This window comes from Microcebus murinus, chromosome 14 (genome assembly GCF_040939455.1).
Source record: "Microcebus murinus isolate Inina chromosome 14, M.murinus_Inina_mat1.0, whole genome shotgun sequence".
In the NCBI taxonomy this organism is placed as follows: domain Eukaryota; kingdom Metazoa; phylum Chordata; class Mammalia; order Primates; family Cheirogaleidae; genus Microcebus; species Microcebus murinus.
In genome coordinates, this window is record NC_134117.1 from 60,317,582 (window position 1) to 60,345,039 (window position 27,458).

General features: G+C 35.9%; 1 protein-coding gene and 1 pseudogene across 2 annotated transcripts in view; one reads left to right on the forward strand and one right to left on the reverse strand.

Moving 5' to 3' along the window:
* Nucleotides 1–27,458, reverse strand: part of ADK (adenosine kinase) — a 519,384-nt gene that overhangs the window by 313,872 nt on the left and 178,054 nt on the right. The window lies entirely within an intron of this gene.
* On the forward strand, nt 4,932–6,234 carry LOC105868786 (GDP-mannose 4,6 dehydratase pseudogene; annotated as a pseudogene).

The following is a 27,458-nucleotide window of genomic DNA, read 5'->3' on the forward strand; positions in this document are numbered from 1 at the left end:
CATTATAAATAAACCCTGTGAGGTAGGTACATGATCTACAATTCACAGATGAAAAACCTGAGGCACAGAAAGGCTAAGCAACCATCTTAGGATTTAATTCTAGATACTCTACCATCAAAGCTCAAATTTGAACCACTATTCTGTAATGGTTACTGAAGAGAATCTATGAAAAAACTATTAGAAATAGTAAAGAGAACTTGGTAGGATGTTCAGTTACTGAAACACATGCTTTAAAAACTTTCTGATATCCAGCAGAGACTGTCACAGAAAAGAAAAAAACAAAAAAAAAAAACAAAACAAAAAAAAAACTTTCTGATATATCAATAACCTACTAGAAAAAACAGTCAGGAAAAAATTCCATATATAATGGCACTCAAAAGAAACCATACTTGAACCCATTGATTAATCTCAGAATCATTAAAAGTAGAACAAACAGATATGATGGGTCATGGATGAGATAAAAATGAAATGATACAGCATCATTTTTAGAAGATTCTTGCCTAAAGAAATGAAATTCGAATCTAACCAAACTTCTAGCTCTATCAGCAAACACTAAACATGAGGCAACTGACCAAATTCAGAAAGTGAGATATTCTACTGGACAAATAACCTAGTTACTGTTAAAAAAAAAAGGTCAATGACACTTTAAAAAGTATAATTACTTACTAAAATGCACAAGGTACAAATCAGATGTTTGAATTCTTGTTTAAATACTGATCCAAATAAACCTATCCTAAAAGGATATTTTTGAAACAATTATGAAAATGTAAATCTAAATTAGATACTAAATAGCATTAAGATATTAGTATTGTGGATAATATCATGGTAGATATTTTTAAAGTATCATGCTTAGGCAATCTGAAGCATTTATAGATAAAATGATAAGATATCTGGGATTTGCTTTATAGGGGAGATACATAAATCGAGTATGGAAAATGTGAATAATTATTGAAGCTAATAGCTAGATAATGGATACATGGAGTTCATTATACCTACTATTCACTCTACTTCTGTGTAAGTTTGAAATTTTCTATAATAAAAAGTTATAAGAAGCCAGGCGTGGTGGCTTACGCCTGTAATCCTAGCACTCTGGGAGGCCAACGCGGGAGGATCACTCAAGGTCAGGAGCTTGAGACCAGACTGAGCAAGAGTGAGACCCCATCTCTACTAAAAATAGAAAGAAATTAGCTAGACAACTAAAAATATATATAAAAAATTAGCTGGGCATGGTGGTGCATGCCTGTAATCCCAGCTACTTGGGAGGCTGAGGCAGAAGGATTGCTTGAGACCAGGAGTTTTAGATTGCTGTGAGCTAGCCTGATGCCACAGCACTCTAGCCTAGGCAAAAGAGTAAGATTCTGTCTAAAAAAAAAAAAAGCTGTAAGAAATAAAAATGGAAAATCTTCATGTAGGCCAAAAAGGAAGACAAACATTTACTCTAAAATATTATTACAAAAATGTTATTTCTCTCCCAAAAACCTATAAACTCCAATGTGATATTTTGAAAACATCGATATAAATTTCAAATTCTCCTGAAAGGATAATAAGAAAGTACATTCTGAAAAAGATGAATAATAGTGATCGGGGTATGTGGGGAAGATTTACTAGCAGGTATTAAAATACATCATTTGGCAACTGTAATAAAAAGAATTGGTACGAATACAGAGATCAATAGAAGAAAAAAAAAAAAGAGTTTGAACACAGACCCAAGTACCTATGGTAATATAGTATAGGATAAAGATGACATTTCATGGAAATGGAAGAGAGGGAATAACTCAGTACATTGAACTCAGTACATAAATATATAGCCATTTTGGGAAAAAGTTTTCCCTTCCACACTTTAGCCAAAAATATAACATTTCAGATTCCAGATTTTCAGATTAGAGATGATCAATCAGTAAGTATAGAATGCAAATATTCCAAAATCTGAAAAAAATCCTAAACACTTCTGGTCCCAAGCATTTCTGATAAGGGATACTCAACGTGTTGAGGAAACAGGAGAGAGAGAAGGAGAAGGAGAGAGAGAGAGTATGCCCACACACATAAGGGAATGGGGATTATCAGTATCCTTAATGTAGGAAGCACTCTCAAAAATCAATAAGAAAAATATTTCCCAGGTTGTAACAACAAGGGTGGTGACTAATGCAGTGATATCCACAAACATAGGCAATGACAATACCCCTTTCAATCTAAGTAAAGAATGCAAGCATTGAAAACACAGAGAGGGTGAACATAGTAAGAAAATCAGTAGCACTGTACAAACAGAAGAGCAATCTTCACTGGCTATCTCATCTGTATTGAGGACACCACCGTTGACACTATTTCCTGTTCAAAGTGAGGACGCCATAAAATCTTTTAAGACATTCTCTTTGCCATTCTCATGGTGATGATGAGCTGCTTATGCCACTCTGGCCCCTCCTGACTGACTCTAATAAGAGACTATAGCTCTGAGCCTGCCTCTCCACCAGGTGTAAATATGTGGTAACAACTGTATCATAGTCCAGAGAGCTGATTGTGAGGACAAAAGAATCAAAGGACAATTTCCCAGATATATTCACACTCTGGAGAACTCACATTTAGGCTGTCTGTATCTATTTTTGCAAAATTATATTTTTTAAAAAAAGAAAGTCAATTATATGAACAGCAATGGACAATAAACATATATATTCTCAGCACAGTAACTAAAGAACTGCAAAATAAAATAATGAGAAATCATTTTTTAATCTGACAAAGATGTCATTTTCATATGGGAAAAAAGCAGAATGACAGTATCAATTATAGGGGTGGTAATATATGTTTTCTGTAAATCTGTCAATAGACACCCAGAAACAACATTGGTGATTTAGTTCTTACAGATAATTAAAATGTATAGAGTTCTTTCAGAAAAAAGATTTACACACAGAAAGTCTGAGAATATGATTAGTATCTCAATTGTAACATTATCAAAATAAAAATGTTACTGGGTACCCACAATGAAATTAGACACTTATTAATAGAATAAACTCTATTATAAACTCTTATTATATCCAAAGTACTCTGTGGGGGAATACAAACATAAATAAAGCTTTGAGTTGTTCACAGTCTAGGGGAGGAAGATGAAAACAAAGTACAAGGAGTGTTACACCACAGTATGGACAAAATATTCTGAAAGCACTAAGGAGTATGGGGCATAATGATAAGGTCAAAGAGAAAATGATACATACGTTAGTTCTTCAAGTTTGAAGATTTTATCAGGCTGAGAACAAGAAAAATAAAGTGAATTATACACAGAGAAACTTATATGTACAAAAACACAGAGGGATACTATGGTCATAGCTTTCTCAAGGAATTAGTAAAACATGGGGTCCATAATAGCAAATTTTATGGAGATCTAATAGTGCATGACATCAAAACACAGGCTAGGATCAGAGTTATATGATAAATCTATATTTCAGAAACATAATTTGGCAACAATGTACAGGAAACTAACAAAAAAAAATGTTGGGAGACAATTCTCCATAGGTCTCTCACATCTCTGCAGGACTTGTATCAAGTTTTGTTCTCAACTATCTTAAGAATGTCCCAGCAAATTGACATTAATGGATCAACACCTAAGTGGACATACAGCAATAACATTTATTGGGTGTTGGGCAGGTGGGAGGGGGGAGGAACGGATGGGTATATACAAACACAATGAGTGAGATGTGCAATGTTTGAGGGATGGTCACGCTTGAAGCTCTGACTCGAGGGGGCAGGAGGGGCATGGGCAATATACATAACCTTAACATTTGTACCCCCATAATATGCTGAAATAAATTTTAAAAAAAGAATGTTTATATAGCAAAAAGTCTTAGAGGAGAAAGACAGCATCTCCCTCAGAGTAAGGGGTATGCAGATTTCAAAGAACTTCAAAAGCCCGGAGTTTCCTAAGTTTGCGATTCCTCAATTGTGACGCAAACTTGTGAGCATAACTTCCACCTGGGCCCATCAACACAATGCCCCTAACGACTGTAGAGGAAAATAGAACCAAGGGGATAATGAAGCCTTAAGATATCTGCTCTGCCTGGAGTAATAAGTTCCTTTTTCTCTGACCCAGGAAGTTCTTGTCTTCTGTCAGCACCTATGAAACTGTGGCAGTCTAATTTGTTAGCTTGCAAGTAGGGTAAAAGTCAAGACATTTCACAGTTATTGACAAGAAGAGAAGGACAAGACAAGGACACAGAAAGACCAATTACCAGGCTATGTAGTGTTACAGGAGAGAGACGAGGATCTCAACCTTAAGAATTCTAAGAAAAGAATAAAATAGATTGAAGAAACATTTTTTGGAGGCAAAATTAACAAGTACTGGGACTGGGCAGGTATGACAAGTGAGGGAAAGTGAAAGTTGAGAGTATAACTATAATGTCTCTAATGAGATGATTGATAGATGGCTATGTCATTAATGGAGAAGGATAATATAAGAACAGAGGAGCAAGTACAATGTGAAAAAGCAGAGACAGGTGAGATGAGTTTAAACATACAGAATTATGAGGATATTCAGATAACGTTATCTACTAGAACATCAGAAGTAAGAGTTTGTATTTAATAGTTCCAGACAGAGGTCCAGAATAGAGAAACAGCATTGAGAATCAGTGATTCTCAAAGACGGGTCTATAGACCCCTGAAAGACCCTGAGAAGTTGTCGGAGGATCCACACGGTCAACTCAATTTTCACAATAATAGTAAGATATTATTTTGGCTGCCAGGCCCACACCTCGGCCAGCCCCAGGTCCTCCCTGCAGGTCTCCTGTGCACGCCCGTGCGACTGTGGTGGCTGGCCCTGGGGTATGCTCTTCCTCTACCTGCAGCCTGGCTCTGTGGCTCCACACTGGCACATCCCCACGTTCCTTCAGGTGTCACCACCTGCACTAGCTCTACCCTGCCTGCAGCTGCATGCCAGCCTGCCAGGACATGGCACACATGCCTTAGTGTGCTGTCCTAATGCCCAGAGATGGCGAGATGGACAAGCTCAGGATGCTAGAGATGGCGCTCATCACTAGCATCACTGGCCAGGATGGTTCATACTTGGCCGAGTTCCTGCTCGAGAAAGGCTATGAGGTCCATGGAACTGTACTGCGATCCAGTTCATTCAATACAGGTCGAATTGAACATGTGTATGAAACTCCCCAGGCTCATATTGAAGGAAGTATGTTTTTGAATCCTAGAAACATGAAATTGCGCTATGGTGATCTCACCGACAGTACCTCCCCTGTGAAGACCATTAATTAAGTAAAGCCTACAGAGATCTATAACCTGAGAGCCCAGAGCCACGTCAAAATATCCTTTGACTTAGTTGAGAATACTGTGGATGTTGGCGGCATTGGCACTTCAGGGTTTCTGGATGCAGTTAGGACTCGTGGCCTTACCAACTCTGTGAAGTTCTACCAAGCACCAACAAGTGAACTTTATGGGAAGTACAAGAAATACCTCAGAAGGAGACCACCCCAGCAAAACTATATGCCTACTGGATTGTGGTAAACTTCGTGAGGCGTATAATCTCTTCACAGTGAATGTTATTATCTTCAATCAAGAGAGTCCCAGATGAGGAGCTAATTTTGTTACTCAAATAATTAGCTGGTCAGTAGCTAAGATTTACCTTGGACAACTGGAATGCTTCAGTGTGGGAAATCTGGATGCTAAATGAGATTGGGCCCATGCCAAGGACTGGAAGTGATGTGGCTGATGTGGCAGAATGATGAGCCAGAAGACTTTGTCGTAGCTACTGGGGAAGTCCATAGTGCTCTGGTGTTTGTCAAGAAATCATGATTGCACATTGGAAAAACCAGTGTAGGAAGGAAAGAATGAAAATGAAGTGGGCAGATGTAAAGAGATCAGCAAAATTCACGTGACTGTGGACCCCAAATACGACCCACCAACACAAGTGGAGTTTCTAAAAGGAGATTGCACAAAAGCGAAACAAGTTGAACTGGAAACCCTGGGGGAGGGGTGTGAGTCGCTTTTAGTGAGCAGGTGAGGGAAATGGTGCGCGCCCCACAGGGAGCACAGGAGGACCAACCTCAATGCCTGGGCACAGCTGTAGAGTCCAACGCTGCCCCCAGCTTGCAGTCCCCGCATGGAGTTGCTGGTGCGGTGCAGGGCTGTAGGAGTGGGCACACACCTCGGGGACCCGTCGGTTCCCCACAACCCCCATGGCCACTGCATTGTCCCAGCCAGCCCGAGCTGGGACCACTGAAGTGTGTAGCAGCCAGTATGTGACACTCTGTGGTTTGGGCCACTTTGCTTTTGGTGAAGCCTCCCTTCTCTGAATGGTTTTGGGAAATCAAGATGTTTTAATCACATATTCACTTTACTTGAAATTATGTCGTTAGACAATAAATTGTAGGGCCTTCAAATTGTTTCTCTCTTTTCTTATTAAAAATGGCCTTTCTGTGAAGTAGTAAAAAAAATGTTCTTTGAATTTTTTCACTGTGTTGACATTTGCTTTCACAATTCAAATTCAATGGTAGGTAAAACTGCTGGTGCTTAAGGAAGAAGGCAATGGAATGAAGCTACGCTAACACTATATTCTTCACAATCCTGTGCTGGTATTAGAAAAACACTAATTTAACTTTTTGAAGAAGCAGCAAAATTTGTTGATTTTTATTATACATTGACCCTCAAATAAACATCTATTTAATATTCTCTGTGAGAAAATGGAAGTATGAATGACAATGATTTCATGAGGAAAAGCACATGTGCAGTTGAGTTTCTACAGCTGATTTCCACAGTTTCCACAATTTGTTTTAACAGCTTTACAGAGGTATAAATTACACAAAATTAATATATCTAAGATGTAAAATTTGTCTTATGTACATAGCTGATATACAATTAATTTTTAATGAATCATTCTATTGGTGTCATATGTAAGAAATCTTTCCACTTCATTTCATTCAATAATGTTATACAGTTTTCAGAGTAATAGTCTTGCATACCTTTTGTCAGATTAGTCCCTACGTATTTTGTATTATTGATGTTGTGGCAAACATTGCTTTTATTAAATTTCAAATTTTTTTGTTGCTAGTACAGAAAACTATACTTTCTTTTTATTTATTTTTTTTGAGACAGTCTCACTCTGTCACCCTGGGTACAGTGCACTGGCGTCATCTTAGCTCACTGCAAACTCCAACTCCTGGGCTCAAGTGACCCTCTTGCCTCAGCCTCCCAAGTAGGTGGGATTACAGGTGTGCACCATGACGCCTAGCTAATTTTTCTATTTTTAGTAGAGACAGAGTCTCACTCTTGTTCAGACTGGTCACTAACTCCAAAGCTCAAGCAATCCTGACACCTTGGCCTCCCAGAGTGCTAAGATTAGCGTGAGCCATCATGCTGGACCAATATTTGATTTTTAAATATTAATCTTGTATTCTGCAAGTGTGCTAAATTCAATTATTAATTCTAATACCTTTCTGCAGATTCTAGAAGACAATGTAGACAATGTACATAGAAGATGTCATTGAAGAATTACAGATTTACTCCTGCTTTTCTACTATAGATGTTTTTCTTTTTCTTGACTGATGCCACTTGCTAGAACCTTCAGTACAATGTTCAACCAGAAGCAGTGAAAGTACATATCTTTGTCTTTTTTTTTATGGACTATATTGAGTATTGAAAGATATCCTTGTCTTATTCTTGATCTTAGTGAGAAAGCATTTAGTTTTTCACCAGTAAATATGTTACCATTGGTTCTTTATTATCAGGTTCTAATTATCAGGTTGAGGAGGTTCCCCTCATTCCCAGTTTGCAGAGTGATTTTATGAGCAATGGATGTTGGATTTTATCAAATATTTTTTCTGCATATTATGAGATAAACATAGGATTTTTCTTTAATCCTTATTTCAGGTGCAGGGTAAATCCATTACTTCTTATTTCACCTTGTCAAAAAGTGGGAGCACCAAATTCCTTTAGTTTTAATGAATGAAAAACATATGTTTACTGGTGAATGCAATCAACTATGCAAACATACAGCTCTTATTTATTAAAGAATTCTTCTCACTCTTTATTAATGAATTAGCAGACTGTAGGTAAAATGGCTAAACTCAGTTTAAGTGGCTATTAATACCCATGGCAAAATACAGCATAATGGTCCAACATACTGTATGATGAGTAGTAATAATATTTCAGATAGAAATTTGAAGTAGACTAGTGAATTCTGGCAGAGCTAGAAAGTATAAATATGAAGCCCACTAAAACAATAACATTTATTACGGTTATGTTAAAAGTATCTGATGTGTGACGTTATTAAGAGATGAATGACATATAGCCTCCATAATAGTAAATGTTCACACAAAAAGAAATTCTGAAATATTAAGATAAAAAAATAAACTTCAAAAAGTCTATTAGGCTAGGCTCCCTGGCTCTATCCAACTATAGCAGATTCTTGTTTGCAGTTCTTATGTTTTACAAAGTTGTGATAAACACTGAATTAGTGAATACTGAATCGTTGCTGCTCGGGAAAATGTAGGATTAGGTTCCTGCAATGCTTCTGTCACATTTTGATCAACCAATCAATACCAATATGTAATTTTTTAAAATGTATGTTTGTGGTTACATCCACCTTATTTTATTTATATCTATATTTACCTACATTTAACTGTATACACAGATTGATAACTTTATATTTGATTCATTAACATTGAAATCACCTTCAACAGCACTGTTTAACACATTGACTGCCACATTAGAAAAAAAAATTTTCTTCCTTGGGGCCACAGTGTTTTATTAGGAAAATAGAATTAAAACTTTAAAAACAAAATGATCCTTTCTAATTTAATGAAAATTTGTTTTTTATTGTTTTCTGTGTGTGAGTTACATACAACTCGGAAATGAATTCTCACGGCTCCCAAGGAGAAGAGACATGTTAGTTACATATGCTTCATGAGACCCCAGGCTCAAAACTAGCATGAATTAAATACATCCTCACATGATAGTTAATGTGTTAACTCATGCCTGAATATAGTTTACCTATCACAGATATTTACTCTGTAAGGCATATCATAGCCTTCTTGTGCTTAGAAACACTAGACAGCATATCAGCACTATGCTTAAGGGCCCTTTTAAACAGAAAAATCACCAGCAGAGTACAAAAATATGAAGAGCATGGCACTAAAGACACATTGAAAAGGACACTTGTTGCAGCTGAAATAAGCAGGCAGAGAGCCACCTTCTTCAACATCGGATAAGAATGTGCACATAAGGTGAATCAAATTTTTTTGCTGCTCTGTATATGTCTGTGAATAACTGCAAAACCACTCTGAGTACTGGTTTTGGATTTACAAGTAAATTTTAGTTAGTAAGCAAATTCACAAATATAACACAAATAATGAGGATCAACTATTAATATATATGTAATGGGATCCACTGTGGCCTTTTATCAACATTTTATATCAGTGATTCTTAACCATTTTTTGAGTTTCAGATTCTTTTGAGAATATGACAAAAATTATGTATCTTCAGAAAAAAAGACACAATAAAAAATGGTAACTTTTAGTAGATTTATGGATCTCCTTAAGTCCATTCAACTGATATCAACTGAATCCAGAACCACACTTTTAAAATACCCGCTTTAAAGGTTTTAGGCAAAGAATTTTTGATTTTTTTGAGACAAGAGTCTCGCTCTGTTGCCCCAGGTAGAGTGCAGTGGTGTTAACATATAGCTCATTGCAACCTCAAACTCTTGGGCTCAATTGATCCTCCTGCCTCAGCCCCCCAAGTAGCTGGGACTACAGGCCCCCACCAAGACACTGGGTAATTTTTCTATTTTTAGTAGAAATGGAGTCTCACTCTTGCCCAGGTTGGTCTTCAACTCTTGATCTCAAGTGATCCTCCCTCCTTAGCCTTTCAGAGTACTAGGATTCCAGGCATAAGCCATTGTGCCTGGCCTAGGCAAAGAATTTTTAAAGCATCCTTTGATACTCACTTCAGATTTAAACAATTGGTAAACTCTTCATATTTAAAAAATAGCCACTGCTGTACATTTTCTGAATGCATAGTGCAACAAGGGTTTACTAACTAAATAAAAGGTATAGTTTTATAATAGACAAAAATGCATTTTCAGTTTTCATGCTTTCCAGAGAGAATTTTTCTTACAGAGTACTATTTTAAAGAATATTCAGAACGTAAGCAGAAAAGATATAAATTAACTTACAGAGCTCTTCTTGCTTCTTAAAATGCTCCAATTTTGATGTATGAACATAAAAAATGTAGGGTTTGATAGTACATTGATATCAGCTTTATAATTTTATTTGGTTCTCTACATATGAAATTCTAAAAACGCTGATTGCCATCCAATATCAATCTAGTCTCAAAGAAAATTTTCTTTGAAAGACTGCTAAGAACACTTTCATATCAGTTTACCTGGCAATTGTTTGGGAAGTATTAAGAAGAAGCAATGAATTTTTTTTAAAAAAAAAAAAGTAAACAAAAAAATGAATATCAGGAATTTGTTCAATGTTAATCAATGAAAGCTAGCTAATTGGCAAAAGAAATTACACCCTTTTTATAATTATATTTTAGTACATGAAGAACTGCTAAGTAGAACGTTCTATATTTAAAATTTCAAAAAGTACTGAATGTTTTAGTACAAAGACTAAAAAATAATTTACTACATTATAAATATAGAGGGTCTAGAGACGCTGATAATATTAAAGTAATTATGAAAACCAAGACTGTAATAATAGAGAACTTCAAAGGTCAAAATGTGGCTATGCTTTGATAATCATTAAACCTGGTAAGGTTCTACATCTGATCATTATAAACATATTTCTAGGTTAAAAACAAAAATCAAATTAAAAAATAGGCAAATAAGTTGAATATACATTTCTCCAAATAAGATAGACAAATGGCCAATGAGTGCCTGAAAAGAATTACTGCCATTAGTCATTAGGGAAAGGCAAATGAAAAGCATAACAAGATGTAACTTTATATCCACTGAGTTGAACATAATTTTAAAAAGTGGAAAATAACAAGTGTTAGTGAGGATGTACACAAACTGGAACCCTCATATGTTGCTGATGAAAATTTAAATTGTTGCAGATGCTGTGGGAAACAGTTTGGCAGTTCCTTAAAAAGTTAAATATAGAATTGCCATATGACCTAGCAATTACACTGCCAGGTATACACCCAAAATGAATAAAAAACAGATATTCAAAAGGCAAAAACAACCCAAATATCCATCAACTGATGAATGGATAACAAAGTGGTATTTCCATACAATGGAATATTATTCAACCATAAAAAGAAATGAAGTGCTAACAAATGCAACAACATTAATGAATCTCCAAAACATTATCCTAAGTGAAAGACCAGACAGAAAAGGTCATATATTGAAATGATTCTATATACATGAAAGCTCCAGAATAGGTAAGTTCATAGAAAGAGAAAGTTGATCAGTGGTTGCCAAGGGCTGGGGACAGGGGAGAATGAGAAATGACTGCTTAATGGGTATGATTTTCCCTCTGGGGTGATGAAAATGTCTTGGAACTAGGTAGAGATTATGGTTGCACAACATGGTCAATGGAATAAATGCCAATGAGTTGTATACTTTAAAATGAATAATTTCATGTTATAGTAATTTTATGTCAATTAAAAAAATTTTAAAGACAAGGCTGTTTTTATCCTAAATGTTAATATTAACCAATGAAGCATCATGTAACATGACAAAATTTGCCTTTTAGTAGGATTTTCAAAACCTTCCATTGAAGACAGACTGGAGGAGGGCCAGATTGGCTGTAGGGAGAATGGAGGAAAATCGTTCTGTAATCTAGAAGAGAAATGAATAAACTGGAACAAGAGAGGAACAAATAAAGATTGTGGGAAATGGTGATAACTGGAAAGACTAGGGAAATGGCGGTAACTGGGGTAGATTTTGTAAGACTCCCAGGAAGATAAAGGAGAAGAAAACACAAATAGTGCCAGTGACACCATGCCAGCTTAGTGCTAGAATCCATTAGAATTCATTTGCTAAGCGGCTGTGAGAGCATGCATACATGCACATCCCCCATGTGATAGCCGTGGGCTAAAGATTTAAAGGAAAGAAACATTGGAAGACCTGTAAGAGGCATTGCCAGTTGTAGAAAAGAGGAGAAGCCAGAAAAAAAAAGAAAAACCTGAAGGGAAAAGTATTACAGAAGCTAAGCAAGACAGAAAAAGTTTCAAAGTGTTAAGATCAACACCAATAAATGCCATAGATAGGTCAAATAAGACCTGAAAAGTGTTCAGTAGATTTGGCAACTAAAAGGTCATGGGTGACTCCTGCCAGCTAGATTTCAAAGAGGTGAGAGCAGCTGAATGGATAAGAGATAAAGAACTGTGAACTAAATTGTCAAGAAATTCAGCTAAAAAGGAATGAGATAGATAAGGCAGATGTTAAAGAGACATTTTCATATTTTATATTGGGATGGGAGCATATTTTTAACAAAGTTAGTAGAGATCAGGGAGGGGATAATATTTGAGATTAGACTCAAGGCATGAGAAGAAAACATAGATGGGGGTTTTAAACACAGAAGGAAAAAAGAGAAGTACTTATTTCTCAAACATTGGATAGAAATAAGAAAGTATAAGTGTGAATGCAATTAAGTATGGTTATATATACTTAATGACTCAAATGACTATTTACTAGGAGAAGATGAAAAGTTGTCTCCTACGAATGCCCCTCTGAGCCAATGAGATGGGTATCCATCCCCCAGCAGATCCCAAGGGGGGCCCAGTCACAGCTCCAGCATCTCACACTGCAATCAAAGAACTATTCTGTCTGTGCAGAGTCCCACTGGGAGGCACGTGCCCATCTGAGCCAACGTAACAGGCATCTGTCCCACAGCAGATCCCAAGGTGGTCTCAGCTCTGGCCTCTCCGGCTGAAGTTGGGAAACTATTCTGTCTATGCTGAGACCTGCTGGAAGATGTGTACCTGTCTGGGCCAATGAGATGGGCTCTCCAGCCTCTAAACCACAGGAGATCCCACGGGGGCCCCATCTCAGCTCCAGCCCCTTCTGATGCAGTCAGGGAATTACCTAGTCTGTGCAGGGTCTATTTGGGAGATATACACCTTGATCAGGCTCTCTGGGCTCTATCCCACAGCAGATCCTGAGGGGGCCCAGTTTCAGCTCTGGCCCCCACCAATGAAGTCAGTGAACTATCTCGTCTGTGCTGGGACCTGCTAGGAAGTGTGTGCCCATCTGAGCTAACATGGCAGGCGTGTCACCTCCATCCCACAGCAGATCCTGAGGTAGCCAGTCTCAAGTCTGGCCTCTCCTGTGGCAGTTGGGGAACTATCCTATCTGTGCAGGAACTTGCTAGATGATGTGTACCCCCACTGAACTAAGATCAGACTCTCTAGCCTCTGTCCCACAGAAGATCCCAAGGGGACACAGTATCATCCAGGGCCCCTTCTACTGCAGTCAGAGAACTATTCTTTCTGTGCAGGGACCTACTGGGAGATGCATGTCCACCTGAGCTAATGTGACAGGCACACCCACTTCCATTACACAGCAGATTCTGAGGAGGCCCAGTCTCAGCTCTACTGTCCAGCTGCAGTCAAGGAACTACCTAACTTGTGCAAAGACCCACTGAGTGACACATGCCTATCTGAGCCAACAAGATAGGCTGACCAGTCTCCTTTCCACAGCAGATCCTTAAGGGGACTAGTCTAAACTCTAGTCCTTCTCATGGTAGTCAGTGACCCATCCTGCCATACAGAGATCTGTTGAGAGATACGCCTGTCTAGGATACTGGGACAGTATACTGGACTCAGGTCCTCGGTCAGCCTTTCCATATAGCCCTAGTACCCTCCTTGCATTTGCCCAGGTACATTTAGGCCAGAGAGCCACATCAACCCTTCGAACCCTCATGAGACTCACAGCAAATGTGGGCTTAGAACATAGTCTAGTGCTTAGATGGTGACAGTGGTCAGAGGTCAAGGAATGCAGGCCAGGTGTGATGGCTCAGGCCTGTAATCCTAGCACTCTGGGGGACTGAGGCAGGAGGATCGTTTGAGCTCAGGAGTTTCAGACCAGCCTAAGCAAGAGTGAGACCCCATCTCTGCTAAAAATAGAAAAACTTAGCTGGTTGTTATGGTACAAGCCTATAGTTCCAGCTACTCAGGAAGCTGAGGCAGGAGGATTGCCTGAGCCCAGGAGTTTGAAGTTGCTGTGAGATAGGCTGATGCCACAGCACTCTAGCCTAGGTAACAGAGTGACTCTCTGTCTTAAAAAAAAAAAAAAAAAAAAAAAAAAAGCTGGGTGTGGTGGCTCACACCTGTAATCCTAGCACTCTGGGAGGCTGAGGCAGGAGGACTGCTTGAGCTCAGGAGTTCAAGACCAGCCTGAGCAAGAGCGAGACCCCGTCTCTACTATAAATAGAAAGAAATTAGCCAAACAACTAAAAATAGAAAAAAATTAGCTGGGCATGGTGGCACATGCCTATAGTCCCAAATTCTCAGGAGGTTGAGGCAGGAGGATTGCTTGAGCCCAGGAGTTTGAGGTTGCTGTGAGCTAGGCTGACACCACGGCACTCTAGCCCGGGTAACACATAGAGACTCTGTCTCAAAAAAAAAAAGTAAAAAAACCCCACAAAGAATGCAATATTCAGATGGCTTAAAATCCCTAGAAGGTCTATGAAGAAGTACAGGCACAAAGAAAGCCAGACTACAAAGACTAAATAACTAACCCCTCAGTGTATAGAGAACACTCAGGGAAATATACTATAAAGCTATAGTAACGAAAATAATAGTAACCAAAACAACACGGTACTGACATAAAAACATACACATAGACAAATAGAACAGAATAGAGAACTTGATATAAATCCACACACTTACAGCCACTTCATTTTTTATAAAGGCACCAAGTACATACATTGGGGAAAGGGCAATATCTTTAATAAATGGTTCTGGGAAAAGTAGATATCCACATACAGAAGAATAAAACTAATTCTCCATCTTTCACCACATACAAAAATCAACTCGACTAAAGACTTAAATGTAAGACCTGAAACTATGAAACTACTGGAAGAAAACATGGGGGAAACAGCCCAGGACATTGGTGTGGTTAAATATTTTTGGGTAAGATATCAAAAGCGCAAATAACAAAGACAAAAATAGACAAATGGAATTACATCAAGCTTCAAACCTTCTACATAGCAAAGAAAACAATTAGCAAAGAGACAACCTACAGAATGGAAGAAAATATTTGTAAACTATCCATCTGACAAGGGATTAATAACCACAATAGATAAGGAACTTAAATAACAGCAAAAAAATCAAATAACCCAATTGAAAAATGGGCAAAAGACCTGAATAGATATTTTTGAAGGAACACATATATAAATGGCCAACAGGTATATTAAAAAAATTTTTAACATCACTAATCACCAGGGAAATGGAAATCAAAACCACATTAAGATGTCCTCTCACCTCAGTTAGACTGGGTATTATCAAAAAGAAAAAACGTAAAAGATGCTGGTGAAGATGCAGGGAAAGGGAATGCTCAGAAACTGCTGGTAGGAATTTAATATAGTACAGCCATTATGGAAAATAGTATGGAGGTTCCTCAAAAAATGAAAAATAAACCTACCATATGATCCAGAAAACCCACTAGTGGGTACATATCCAAAAGAAAGAAAATCAGTATATCAAAGAGATAGCTGTAATTCCATATTTATTGCAGCACTATACAGAATGGCCAAAATATAGAATCAACCTAACTATCCATCAACAGATGAACAAAGAAAATGTAATATATATAAATAATAGAACTTTATTCAGCCATTAAAAAAGAATAAAATTCTCACACTTGCAGCAACATGTATGGAACTGGTGGTCATTATGTTAAGTGAAATAAGCCAGATATAGAAGACAAATTTGTATGTCTTTATTCACATATGGGAGCTAGAAAAGTGGATCTCATGGAGGTAGAGAGTACAATGTTGGTCAGAGAAGAAATAGGGGGAGGGAAGAGAATGAAGAAAAGTTGGTTAATGCATATAAACATACAGTTAGAGAGAAAGAATGAGTTTTAAATTTAAATAGTACAGTAGTGAAATTATTATATATTTCAAAATAGCCAGATGAGAAGAATTATAATATTCCCAACAAAAACAAAGAAAGATAAACGTTTTAGGTGACAGATATCGCAATCACCCTGACTTAATCATTACACATCATATAAATGTATCAAAATATCACATTGTGGGATACAAGCTAACCGCTATCTTGGCTTCTGTACCTTAGCTTTTGTAATTCACTTGCTTGCTTTCCACTTAGCCTGACTGAAGCCATGACAGGCTTCTACAAAGTAAAAGAAAAGAAAAAAAAAAAAAAGAGAACAAACAAGGCTCCAGGGAGGAAACCGGTAAGGCACTACCTGATAAGGTAGTGCAAAGTCCCTGGGACCTAGCCAACCAATCAATAAGTCAATACACAGCCAGCATGATCAGTGTGTGAACAGCTTGAATGGGATGTGTGGGTGCTAGGTGGGCTCCGGATACCACTTGTACCCAGTAACCTGAGTTGCACAACAACTAAAAGTATAAAACCTGTGCTAAAAACCTTGCCAAGGGTCCTTGTCTAAAGAGACCACTGAGCTGGTGCTCTGGGACTTGGACCCTAGCTAGAGCTAACCCCAATAAACTCCCTGTTGCAACCTAAATTATTGCGTGACCCGCTCTCTGTTCTAGGGTATTGGGATTCAGACATAACAACATGTATCCCCCAAAATATATACAACTATATCAATTGTGAAAATACAAAAAAGAAAACTTGTAACTGAAAGAGGGATAGGAGGATGGGCAGGAATTTGAGGATAGGAATAAATTATTACTGTAAATTCTGAAGAAAATATGAAAGAAAGCTGATCAATAGTAAATAAAAGAATTGAAAAGAAGGTAGAAGGCCCAACTCAGTCTGGAAAAGATTATTTCCCTCTGTATCAATCAGCCGGATTTTATGCAAATAATATTTCCTATCCAGCACTTATTCTATTATCCTTGTTTCATCTGGTACTACATGCAATTTTAAATACCTATGATTTAAAATATTATAGAAAACAGATCAATATGTACAAATTATGGATGTTGGTAAGATTTTTTTCTCAATCATGCTAGTTCTATCTGTACTTCAAAAATATTGCTATATTTATGAATGGATCTGCAGGTGTATTTGTAAGAAGTATTTGTTGATGATAGCTATTTAAAACAATAATACTTTTCTGTTTTTCTCCTACACTAAACACAAGTTAAAGAATTCCTAGCAGTGAGGACTGAAGATTTAATCACTTTGCTACCTCCTACTATGAGTGTGTGTGTGTGTGTGTGTGTGTATATATATAGTGTGTGTGTGTATGTGTGTGGTGTGTGGAGAGGTTTTCATTATAAAATTATAATCATAAAGAAGTAATCCATATGATTTTGCATAAACTATTTCTAGATTTTCAAAACAGAACAAGATATATTCTTCTGGTCACAAATTTTTCACACCTATTCTGTGTATATCTGAAAATAAAATTTGAAATAAATGCACCAATTTTGTATTAGACACAATGTTAAATCAACTGCTCTATATCACAGTTAATTTTAGAAGCTTATATTAATGATAAATTAAGGAATTTCCCTTTAATGTTCCGTAAGGTTTACTTACAAAACATAAGATTAATAATACCTAGAATATTTCAAAAACACTGACACTTGACATAGTATTTATGGGTATGAGGCAATATCATAACAAGTATAAAGAAATGCTCTAATTTTGCATCTGTCACAATTATGGGGTAAATTTAGGATGAGTTATTAAACTGTAAATAAGTTGTGAACTAAGTCCAGTTTTTTTTAGCTTGGCTTATAATTCTAAGTGGTGAAAAAAATGAAAATTTAAAAGTTTTAGAAGCATTTCTATTTTGTGGGCATTAAGTAGATTATTTTAACAAATAATTTATTTTTATCAAGGTCAATAAGCTTTTATTTTTTAATGTATTCTGAAATATGTGTATATACATAAACTTTATTCATATAAATAGTATCTCACCACTAGATATCCCAGCCTCAGTCTATCAGGTTTTTAGTTCAACATATGAGCTTGGGGAGAAAAATATTCAGACTTATTATGGATCATAGATCATAAGCATGTAAATGTGATAAAAATATTTATTTTATCTACTTATACCAAATACTAGTCATTAACACCGTATTTTCTAGTTAGTTTGTACATCCAGGTAAGGCTGGAAGCATAGAAAGGGCTCCAGGTTTACAAACAGACCTAAATTTAAGTTGCTGTTCTGCTACTTACTAACCATACAGCCCTACATGTCTGTAAACCAGTGTTAAGTCAGAAACAATGAAGGGCCAGATATTCAACATTATTTGCAAGCTACCAAATTAGTCAGCAGTAGCATGTATTTTTCTATCTATCTGCCTCTCCCACCCACACACATTCTCTTTCTTCCTCTTCCTCTTCCTCTCCCTCTTCTTCTTCCTCTTCCTCTCCCTCTCCCTCCCCTCCCCTCCCTCTCTCTCTCTCTCTCTCTCTCTCTCTCTCTCTCTCTCATACAAGAACTCTGGATCACGAACAAAGAAACAATTTATTTAATTTACTCAGGCAAGAGCAGCAGCTACAACAACTTATTCAGTCCAATTCCCTGAGTTCTACCGCCATGGAGCAATGCAGTAAGGGCTAGATGTTACTAGTGCATACAGTGGAGAGCATCACAGGAGAGTAACCCCCAAGCTAATCAACTTTAATCTTCTAATGGGATGCAACTCTGCTGTGCTCCAGAGAGAAAGATTACTCATTACTATAGAATGTAAGTTTCTCTCCTTGGGGAAGGGAAAAGAAGGTCTTTTATTTTTATTACCCTGGGATGTCTCCAGGGAGGGACATGTCACTAGTTTTACTATCCTGGAATTTCTCCTTATACAAAAATTGGTACTATAAATGCCTTTGCTTATAAGACCTGGAATAGGCAGAAACGTGAAAAATCCATGAATATCTCTCAACAGTTTCCCATCTGTAAATGGGGATAATAATGTACACATTGAAATTATACTGAAGCATTATAAGCTTTAAATGTAAAGTGCTTAACAGAGCAACTAACATATAGAATAATGAACTATTTGAGACAGTAGGAGTTGGAATAGGCTTGTAAGAGATGTACGAAACAGGAGTGCTTTTGATTCACTTGGAACAAAATAAAAAAAGCAAAATCCTACTATCCATTTATAACAACATACAAACTACCCTATGAAATTGTTATCTTATAAAACAATCCATAATGTCTACTACATAAACAAGAAGAAAAAGACCCCTCCATTTATTCTAATTAAGTTCTTTAACAGTGATTTTCAAGTTGTAGAGTGTGACTCCCTATCGGAAGGTGTTAACTGTAGGTTGGTCACAACCATTATTTTAAAATCTAATAGAACAGAATAAAATATCAAAGTGCACTGTGGCTACCAACAATATAAATTATTTACTGAAACTTTTCAGTTGCACATATATATACATACACAGGCATCCTCACTAGCAATGTAAACTATATTTTTCAGTGTGGACTAACTGGCAAACATATTCATTTGGTTTTATGATACGATAGATAAGGGGTACTGTGTCCAAGAATTGGGAATTTAAAAATAATACCTAATGCTTACCAACAAACAAATACTTAAGAAAATAAAAGAAGAAACCTGAGTTTTCAACATAATGAAAATCAGAAATTATATGAACCCAATGCCAAATTTCAATTGAAGAAAAGATAATAGGAATAAACTAAATTATAATAGCAAAAACCACATAAATGGTCCTGATTTAAAAGGGCTAAACATCTTAATTAAAAAGTTAGACATTTTTAAAAACCTCCCAACAACAATATGCTTTTCTGCTCAGTTTCTGAAAATTCTGCTAATCTTCCTCAACTTGTGTGATCTTTAGACTACATTTCTAATAATATACTAAGCATTAAAGAAGATAAATGTCATAAGAAACAATTACTACCCCAAAGCAGCTTATAACAAAACAAAATTAAATCATAGTCAATATACATTATACCATAAACTCTTGATTGCCCAGGGCTAAGTATATACCTTATATATTATCTAAAATGTTTCCCCTTCTGTTCCTTTGGGTCATTTTATTAGTCAGCAGAAACATTTTTAAAAAGTCACCTAATACATATGCTGTTAATAATTGCAAGAAGTGATCTGATCAGAAAGTTAAGTCCTTTACTAATATAGGCAGTTTATCTTATAAGATTCAATTTAGTCAGGAAAGCTGGACTTGAATACTTAGTCGTATCATATATACCTAGCCATGTAAGCTTGGCCAAATATTAGGTCATTAAATATGAAATGTCCAATTTCAAATCAAAAGTGTAGTTTAGTATATCTCAAAGCAGCAGGACAATTAATCAAAGTATGCACCCAAACTATCAACACAGTTTTGCCATCCTTTTGGCGGGAGTAGGGGGATACAGACTTTCCATTTGTTGCCCCAGGTAAGTGCAGTACCATCATCATAGCTCACTGCAACCTCAAACTCCTGGGCTCAGGTAATCCTCCCGCCTCAGCCTCCTGAGGCGCTGGTACTACAAGCATGTGCCACCATGCCTGGCTAATATTTTTTCTCTTTTATGTAGAGACATGGTCTCGCTCTTGCTTAGGCTGGTCTCAAACTCCTGATCTCAAGGAATCCTCCCACTTCAGCCTCCCAAAGTGCTAGGATTACAGGCATGAACCACCTATTCAATACTAGTCAGCAAGAAAAAAACTAAAGGCTTCCAAATTAGGAAGGGAGAAAGAAAATTACCTCTATTCACGTGACATAATTTTATATCTAGAAAATCATAACGAATCCACTAAAGTATTACAAGTAAATGAGTTCAGAAAGGCTGCGGTATACAAGATTAATATTTTTAAAAAACACAATTGTTTCTCTACCCACTTTTAATAAAAAATCTAACATGAAATTATGGAAACAGTTCCACTTAGAATAGAATTAAAAAGAAAAACATATTTAGGAAAAGGTTTTCTTTAAAGTGTAAAAATTATCCTCTGAAAACTACAAAACTAAATTACTGAAAGAAAATAAATATGATCTAAATAAATGGAAAAGCAACCCATGTTCAAGGAAGACTTCATTAAGATGGCACTATTAACCCCTTATGGATCTACAGATTCAACACAATCCCTATTAGAATCCCAGCTATATTCATTGTATAAATTAACAAAGTGATTCTAAAATTCATTTGGAATTGCAAGGGACCCAAATAAGTCAAGGAAGAAGAACTGAGTGGTGGCAGAGGTGGTGGTGGTGTGACAGCTAAAGTATATGAGGTTTCTTTTTGAGGTGACAAAAATGCCCAAAATTTGACTGCAGTGGTGAGTACACATGTCTATGAATATAAAATAGACAACTGAATTATTGTACCCTTTAAATGAATGAACTGTATGGTATATCTCAACTAAGTTTTAAAACTAGCATGAAAATAAAATTAAAGAACAATTTAATTTCCTTTATGGGAAGAAGGAGTCACAGAAAGGTACTAAGGAGTGATATCACTTAGGATAAGTATATGTTTTACTGTTCTTTAAGTTTTTAGAAATTTGAAAATAATCATATAACAGTAATTAACCAGAATAGCTCAAACCTGAGCATGCTAGCCTTGCATTACATACTGCTATGCTAAGGACGTTCATAAATGAAGAATTTTCTAGATAATTTTCAATGCAATGACAGCCAAATAAATATAAACACACAAAACATGAAGAATAGTGATTTGTATCATGCAAGCAACTACATTACATGGGGAACTATCATGAGAGCCAATACACAGTAGATTTTGGATAAAGTAAGCCTAAACACAGCTGGGTACAGCGGCTCATGCCTGTAATCCTAACACTCTGGGAGGCCGAGGCAGGAGTATGAGACCAGCCTAAGCAAGAGTGAGACCCTGCGTCTACTAAAAGTAGAAAAAATCAGCTGGGTGTGGTGGCACATGCCTGCAGTCCCAGCTACTCAGGAGGCTGAGGCAGGAGGATTGCTTGAGCCTAGGAGTTTGAGGCTGCTGTGAGCCAGGCTGACGCCACAGCACTCTAGCCTGGGCAAGGGACCAAAACTGTCTCGAAAAAATAAAAATAAAAGAAAGCCTAAACATATTAGAAATCTCTGAAGAAGTCAAGATGGCCAACAATGTAAACAAACAAAAATAGACACAAAGAAGTAAGTATAATATTTGCAAAAATCCTATCATCACATACAATATATCTCGGCAAGTATAAGAGACCTTGGTATAAGCATTGTAAAAATGCAAATCTAAATATAAAAGAAACAAATCTAGGACATCACTTTGAATATATTTGTCATAGTATATTATTAAGGAGAAGAAAAATAACTATAGGTAGAAAATTGTAACTTTGGGTGTCAATATAGCACAGTAAGATGAAAATAAGTGCTGTTCAATCAAACTAGTCATAAAATTTCATTCTAAATTTCTGACACAAAGAATGCTGATAGATGTTTAATGAATAGAGTTAATTTTACAATCATTAAGAAATATTTTCTTAAGGAAGAAATTTATGGAATTGTTTTTAAAAAGTATTTCACAGACAATGTTCCAATATGTTCCAATGTTCCAAAAATGTTCAACATATCAAACTGTTGCTGGTATAAATGCATTTTGCAAATGGACAATAATTAAATATTGACTAAATAAGTATATCTTGTATAAATCTGCCAGCCATTTTAATCTTTCAGAATTATATATTTATTTAAAATTGCTAATATACAGCATGCTATATACTCGATCAAAACAGTAAAAAAATGTACTAAGCGGAAAACAACTCTCCCACAAAAAGCAATTCTTCAGTTTTCCTCCACTTGTTGCTGTTTCACATGTGTTCTTACTGAATTTCCATTTTTATTTGTGTTTATTTCTTTTTTATTTCTTGACTCTATTCTAATCTCCTGATCTGTCAATAGATGAACACAGATAATATATATATGTTGAAATGTATATATCTTAGATTTTCCGAACCAGTCTAGATGTCTATTTCTTTATCAAAGCAAATGCTACATATGCCTTAATTTTCAAATAAGGTATGTTTGCTGACAGTTTTGAATAGTAACAAAGTTCCCATATTGGGAACTAAAATATAGCATATGAAATCTGGTTGAGAAAATATTTTAAAAATGAAAAGTTACCAGGTGGTGCTTGTGTAAATGAAGACCATCATAGTACTCAAATTATCAAAAATTTTATGAGACTATAGAAAAACAACTGGGTTTTTCTCATATAACATAAACAATGCAAAATGTAGACACATGATGAAACAATGAACACAGTTCTTTAGATTTATAACTGGAATTTTATACTTTTTTCTTCCCCCTATACTCACCAACAAGACTATTTTTCTGATCAACAGAGTTGAATCCTAAAATTATCTTAAATGAATATAAATTAATATGCTGTTATATTTGAAATCAAACTAAAAACAATTTATAGTAATAGAATAATATCAACTCAAATAGTTTAAATTCCTTATGTGTAAGTGAAAATTTGCCCTTCAAAATGGAAGGGTATTTCATCAACTGGTTCAAAAATAACAATGAAATAAAGAGCAGCATAGACAGGACTACTTTTGGCCTATGGCTTCCTTCAATATAGAAATATTATAAAGGGGTTGGGGGAGGAAAAAAAAAAAGAAATATTATAAAGGGAAAAGGAAGCCAGTATTGATATAATAAAGAAACCCTCACTTTAATAAATCATTTCTTCAGGAAAAGGAGAAGTCTGCAAAATCTTTGAAAGTGATTTATCTTCAGGTGAATAAAATGAACAGCAACTGACTTTGTACCAAGGGAGTGATTCTTTTACCACTTACAAATGTAACTCTGTTAAATATCACTAGAATAGGTTGGGTAATCTCATGTTTTGAATAATTTATTTGTACATTTAAGATTTAGGATTTATTCTAAAGTTTTACATCCAATGCCATAGTTTCAGTTGGACAATTAACTTGCCCATTATTCCATCATTTTCTGCATTTGTAAGATGAGTCCAGATTGATATGGGAGCAATATAGTAATGACATCACACACAGATTTGGGGAGACAGAGGTATGTCAGATTTAAGACCACTATGAGAAAGTGATGCATAAGCTGAGACATATGAAATGAGTATAACTGATCACATGAAGGAAAAGATCACATTGATCACATGAAGGAAAAGAATGATATACACACAGGAGATTGTACGTTTGTTATGAGATACATGACCACCAAAAGTTTCAAGTTACAACAGAGAATTCTGGACAAATCATGACTGTCCTCTTATTTAGTCTATAAAGTAGATCATTTTGAAAATAAAATCTACTTTACTTACATTTGTAATCCTGAAATTCTGTGAAGTTAAAAAAGCAATTTAGACAAAGGAAAAATAGTATATATGAAACTTATTTTCATGTGATTACTTTCTTAGTCTTTTAAGTCCTTGCTTAAAAGGGCTTTTTAAAAATACATATTATGGGAACATTCTGTCATGAAGAGAGAATCAGTTTAGATATATGAGACAAAGGATATGAGAAAATAGGACTGATTGAATCAAATATTAATTTTAGATTCACAAGAAGTTTCAAAAATAGTACAGAGGGCTTCCATGTTAGGCTTCACCCAACTTTCACTAATGACATAGTATATAACCATAGTCCATTATAAAATCCAGAAAATTGACATTCATACACTACTAACCTACAGATTCTATTCAAAATTCACTAATTTTTACATGTGTTCTTGTTTTTGTACGTTTGTATAGTTCTATAAAATTTTATCAACTGTAAAGATTCAAGTAATCCCTACCTCAAAGAAGCCCTCTCCTGCAATTCCTTTATAGTCACACCAATCCCTCTTCTCCCTCATCATCTCTAACTCCTGGCAAAAAGTGATCTATCTTCCAAGACTAAAATCTATTTTCATTTCAAGGATATTATATAATTAAAATCATATAGTATGTAACCTTTTGAGATTTGCTTTTTTTATTCAGTATGATACCCTTGAGGTCTATAGAAACTTTATTCCTTTGTAATATTACAGTTTGCTTATCTATTCACCTGTTGAAGACCATCTGGATTGTTTCCAGTTTGGGGCAATTACAAATAAAGCTGCTATAAATATTTATATAGATTTATATATAAACATAAATTTCCATTTCTCTATGATAAATATTCAGGAATGTGATTGCTGAGTCATACAGAAAACGTATGTTTAATTTCATAAAAAATGCCAAACTGTTTTCCAGAGTGGCTGGGTCATTTTACATTCTCATCAGCAATGTAAGAGAGATTCAGCTGTTCCAAATTCTCATCAATTTTTACTTCTGGTATTCAAATATATATGCAGTGGTATCTCATAGTGTGGTGGGGGTTTTTTTGTTTGTTTCTTTGGGGACAGAGTCTCACTCTGTTGCCTGGGATAGGCAACAGTGCCGTGGTTTCATCATACCTCACAGCAACCTCAAGTTCCTGGGCTCAAGCAATCCTGCCTCAGCCTCCCGAGTAGCTGGGACTACAGGCATGTCGGATCCACCTTGAGTGATCCGCCTGCCTTGGCCTCCCAGAATGCTAGGATTACAGGCGTAAGCCACTACGCCCAGCCTCATAGTGTGGTTTTTAATTTGCACTTCTCTAATAGCTAATTATATTGAAAATATTTTATATGGCTTATTTGCCATCTTATAGATCCTCTTTGATCATTTAAGATTTTAAAATACGTGATCTGAAGAGGGAATATGTAATAATATCTCTAAGTTCACAGTAAGCTCTTCTATGTAAATAGTAAGACAACTGGGACACATATACAAAAAGTTAATGAAGCTAAAAAGTGGAGACAAGCATAAGTATAGAAAATTTAATCTAATTTACTTAGAAAAATATCATTATAGGGATGATTTGATTAAAGCTATTTTAACACCCAAGAAAGCCACTTAAGTCATAGGGCATAAATCAGATACTCTTAGAGTCCCTCCCGTCTCCTTTGGACCTAACCATTTCCCTAACTCCAGACACTTCCAATAGTCAGTATCTTGCTCTATATGCCTCAGGCTTTTTCCTCTAAAATGCTGAAAGCTGCTATGCCCACACCATAGCAGTGGGTAGGTGTAGAGTCTTCTGGATGGCAGTCCACAGCTAGTAACAGGAAATACATTCACTCTCTCACTCTTCAGGTGAGTTAATCCTGAAATCAATTTTGACACTGATTTTTCCCAGAATTCTCCCACAAAATAAAACTCCACTAATCTACTCTAGTAGTTAAGTATTCATTGGTTGTCTTGTTTTCTTTGTATCAGTTCTTGCCCCACTGCCAGTGGGCTTTGTTCTAAAATCCTTGTCCCTGGTTCTGCTGCTGGGAAAACCTGTGTTAAATTAAGCCACTCACCACAACAAAATAACTCTCATTAGCTGCAGGAAGAAACTGCGTGGAGACAAATGCTTCTGCTGGCCCTTGTCCCTCTTCTCAGAATGAAAGTTTTTCTTGCGCCCTTTGGATATGATTTGCTATACTTCTGGCTGTGAAGAGGACTCTTGATCTTAGACCTTCCTCTGTATCACAGACATGGAGTGAAATGTGGTGGTGAAAATGTTTTCAAGGATATGAATTGAGGAAAGGAAGACAAAACTGACTCGCCAATTCTGTAAGAGTTGACTGTGTTCTAATTTTAGGGTTTTTTGTTTTGGTTTTTTTTTTTTTTTTTTTTTTTTGCTTTTCTTTTAAACGTTTTTATGCTTTCCAGTCTCTAGAATGAGCCTGTATAATTTTTGTCATCAGAAAAATAAAATTTTACTATTTTCAAAAATTATTTGGAAATATTTGGAAGAAAAAGGTAGTGACAATAAATGAAATGTATGTATAATTAGTCCTCTGTATCTGTGGGTTCTGCATCTACAAATTCAACCAATCACAGATGGAAGATATCTAGCCAGGGCGGAGGGCAAGAATGGATGGTTGCATCTGTACTGAACATGTACAGGCCTTTTTTCCCCTTCTCATTATTCCCTAAACAATATAGTACAAAAACTGTTTATATAACATTTACATCATATTATGTATTATAAGTAATCTAGAGATGATATATGAAGTATATGGAAGGATATGTGTGCGTAGGTTACATGCAAATACTACAACATTTTATATAAGTGACTTGAGCATCTTGGATTTTGGTATCCAAAGAGGGTCCTGGAATCAATCTCCCACAGGTACCAAGGAACAATTTCACTTTCCTCCATCTATGTATTTACTTTTTCTACTTATTAGTTACTATTTCATAACTCTCATCAACTACAAATTAATAGCATCTTCCTATGCATATTGAAAACATAATTTCTAATATGTCCATTACACTAAAATTAATAGTGAAGAATTAGATGCCTACAACTACAAATGTAAGAAATTTTGACTTGTAAAATGTAATAATT